This window comes from Rhinopithecus bieti, unplaced genomic scaffold, assembly GCF_001698545.2.
Source record: "Rhinopithecus bieti isolate Rb0 unplaced genomic scaffold, ASM169854v2 scaffold_11964, whole genome shotgun sequence".
NCBI classification, from domain to species: Eukaryota; Metazoa; Chordata; class Mammalia; order Primates; family Cercopithecidae; genus Rhinopithecus; species Rhinopithecus bieti.
The window spans coordinates 4,830,118-4,834,186 of NW_016807677.1; positions in this window are offsets into that span (position 1 = coordinate 4,830,118).

Genomic DNA, 4,069 nt, shown 5'->3' on the forward strand with positions numbered 1-4,069 from the left:
CTCAGCTCACTGCAAGCTCCGCCTCCCAGGTTTACGCCATTCTCCTGCCTCAGCCTCACGAGTAGCTGGGACTACAGGTGCCCGCCACCTCCCCTGGCTAGTTTTTTGTATTTTTTAGTAGAGACGGGGTTTCACTGTATTAGCCAGGATGGTCTCGATCTCCTGACCTCATGATCCGCCCGTCTCGGCCTCCCAAAGTGCTGGGATTACAGGCTTGAGCCACCGCGCCCGGCCTGGCCAGGCTGATCTTAAACTCTTGACCTCAGGTGATCCACCCGCCTCGGCCTCCCAAAATGCTGGGATTACAGGCATGAGCCACTGTGTCTGGCTGGAAAAGAGATTTTCTAGGGGTGCCTCCATATTCAGAAATCATTTGCCAGCCAGAATTTTTTTCTCTTTGCCATATATTTGTCAGCCAGCTGCTAAGTTATCCAGGCAAAATTTGCAGGGACAGCAGCTACCCCCTAGCTGTTAGCTAGCTGACCAAGATCACATATATTTAGCATAATTATAGCAGGAACTTGGAGTCACAGAGGGCTACATGGAAGGAGAAAGTGTTAAGGAAGCTGTCTATCCCAGATCCACCACTCTCTGTGACTTTCCCCCTTCCAGTCCATATTTCTTTTATTTTCCTTCAAGGAACCAACCTTCTTCCTTGTTGATTAATCACGAATTGGCAGGGATGGCAGTTCCCTGAATGTGGGCAGCTTGTTTTGCTTTTCTGAACAGTTTGGTCTCTGAAAATCTCTGAGAAGAAAAAAAGTCCACCACTCAGCCCTACAGTGCTTGTATTGCTGCTTTGTTAAAAATCCAAGTGTACCTTTGGGCTGGCACTGGGGGGAATCTGCAGTCAAAAAATAATTCTGCCCTCAGGAAGGTTACTGTTTAATAAGCAAGGCTGGAATCAGGAAGGGCAGGTGGTGGGAGGCCTTGTGTTACTGTTGTTTCCCAAAATGAAAGAGGATCAGGGAGGGGGAGGTGTTTGGGAGGACAAGCACCACACAGAGCCTGCCTGGGTCAAAGGTAACAGAGTAACCAATGAAGCCAAAATCTGACTTTTCCATTTCCTGTGATCTTGCTCAGCAATTTCCTTCAGTCTCTTGGAGGGGCACCTGCCAGCAGCATGATACACTCTGTTGTTTATGTGGAATGAATATAGATTTGATAGGCGTAAACAAATTTAAGCCATACCTTCCATTTATTTTGGTCATGACATTTATTGAATACTGCTTATGAGGGAATAACCTATGGCTAACACAGGTTGAGGACTCACTCGGCACCAGGGTCTGGCTCTTGACATGTGACATCTCCTTTACTCATCCAACTAATCCCGTGAGGTGTGGACTGTTGTCAAACCCATTTTACAGCTGAAGAAAATGAGACAGAGAGATAAAGCTGCCTTCCTGAGGCCACACAGCTAAAGGGCAGCCAGCTCCCACAGACTCCATGCCTGGACCGCTTGTCCTCATACTTCCTCTTTGGATTAATTTCCATTCCTGGTGGCAGAGGCATTTGGTCCTGCATCAAGAGAAGGTAAGGAGATGGGGCCCGGCTCATGGCTCACACCTGTAATCTCAGCACTTCAGGAGGCCAAGGCAGGCAGATCACTTGAGCTCCAGAGTTTGAGACAAGCCTGGGCAACATGGCAAAACCCTGCTGTCTCTACAAATATATATATATTTATATGTAATAATATATATATATATATATATGCCAGGCATAGTAGCGCACCTGTAGTCCCAGCTACTTGGAAGACTAAGTTGGGAGAATCGGTTGAGCCCATGTGTTTGAGGTTACAGTGAGCTACAATCACACCACTGTACTCCAGCCCTGTGACTCCAGGTGCCTGGTATAATTAAGCTAAATATACATGGTCCTGGTCAACTAGCTAACAACTAGGGGCTGGCCATTGCCCTGCAAATTTCAGCTGGATAACTTAGCATCAGGCTGATTAATATATGGCAAAGAGAAAAAAAACTCTGGCTGGTGAATGATTTCTGAATATGGAGACACTCCTAGAAGGTCTCTTTTCTGGCTTTCTTGCCATGTCCCTTTCTTTCCCCTGCCAAATGTAACAGAGGACACCCAACATTTCTCTCTTTGATTTTTTTTTTGGACAGTCTCTCTCTCTCTGTCGCCCAGGCTGGAGTGCAGTGGTGCGATCTCCGCTCACTGCAGCCTCCACCTCCCAGGTTCAAGTGATTCTTCTGCCTCAGCCTCCCAAGTAGCTGGGACTATAGGCATGCACCACCATGCCCAGCTAATTTTTGTATTTTTAGGAGAGACAGGGTTTCACCATATTGGCCAGGCTGATCTCAAATTCCTGACCTCAGGTGATCCGCCTGCCTCAACCTCCCAAAGTGCTGAGATTACAGGCGTGAGCCACTGCGCCCGGCCTCTTTTTCTTTCCTCTAGGTTGAGGAGAGGAAATGGGGTGCTGGGTTAATGTGGAAAATAGATAGGCTGGTAAAGCTGTTATGTTCATTTTTAAATGAGTACCCACCAGGCACTCATGCCTATTCGTATACATTAGGTGTAATCAGAAGGCAAGGCAGTTCACTTTTCCATAAGCATGCATGAGTTTGCCCTCTTCAAAACAGTTGCCCTCTTCAAAATGCCAGATAGACTCTTACAAGCAAAAAAGACTTGAAATATCAACTAGTCCTAAGGTGGGTGGTGGGACTCGACTCCAGAGGCGGGGCTCAGACACCAGACCAAATTGAGGGCTAGCTAAAACAGACAGGCAGAAGCAGCTCTCCTATAAGACAGCCCACGGGTGTGCCATGTCAGTTTACCATTGCCATGGCAATACTTGGGAGTTATTGCCCCTTTCCTTAGCAGTGAACTGATGACCCAAAACTTCTACGTAAACTACCCCTAATCTGCGTGTAATTAAAAGTAGGTATAAATATGACTGCAAAGCTGCCCTGAGCGGCTGCTCTCTGCCTATGGAGTGGCCCTCGTCTGCAGGAGCAGTCACAGAGCTTACCACCACTGGAGCTGTAACATGGCTGCTTCAGTACAGCTGTTTTCTTCTACCTCAGCTTGCCCTTGAATTATTTCCTGGATGAAACCAACTCATGGGCTAAGCCCCACGTTGGAGTTCACCTGCCCTGCATCAGTCCAATCTCACCATTTTACAAGAGAGGAAGCAGAACGGAGAGGTGGCACAGTATTCCCAAAGTCATATGGCCAATGAGCACCAGGACTTGGGACCAGAGCCAATTTGGGACAATCATGAGGACGTCATGGAAGCCATTCAGCCATTCTTGGAGATCTTTTGGTATTGCCTTCCAAGTACATAGCATTATTTTTTATAAAATCTTCAGTCATGGTGTGTTCAGAACTGGTGGGTTCTTGGTCTTGCTGACTTCAAGAATGAAACCATGGTACCCTCACGGGGAGTGTTAGAGTTCTTAAAGATGGTGTGTCTGGAGTTTGTCCCTTCAGATGTTCAGATGTATCTGGAGCTTCTTCCTTCTGGTGGGTTCGCAGTCTTGCTGACAGGAGTGAAGCTCCAGACCTTCACAGTGAGTGTTACAGCTCTTAAACGCAGCGTGGACTCAAAAAGTGAGCAGCAGCAAGATTTATCATAAAAAGCAAAAGAACAGAGTTGCCACAGCGTGGAAGGAGACTCCAGCAGGTTGCTACTGTTGACTTGGGCAGCCTGCTTTTATTGCTTTATCTGACCCCACCCACATCCTGCTGACTGGTCCATTTTTCAGAGAGCTGATTGGCCTATTTTATAGACAACTGATTGGTCCATTTTGACAGAGTGCTGATTGGTGCATTTACAATCCCTGAGCTAGACACAGAGTGCTGATTGGTGCATTTACAATCCTTTAGCTAGACACAGAGTGCTAGACAGAAAAGTTCTCCAAGTCCCCACTAGGTTAGCTAGATACAGAGTACCTATTGGTGTATTTACAAACCTTGAACTAGATACAGAGTACTGATTGGTGTATTTACAAACCTTGAGCTAGACACAGGGTGCTGATTGGTGTATTTACAATCCCTTAGCTAGACATAAAGGTTCTCCAAGTCCCCACTAGACCCAGCAGCCCAGCTG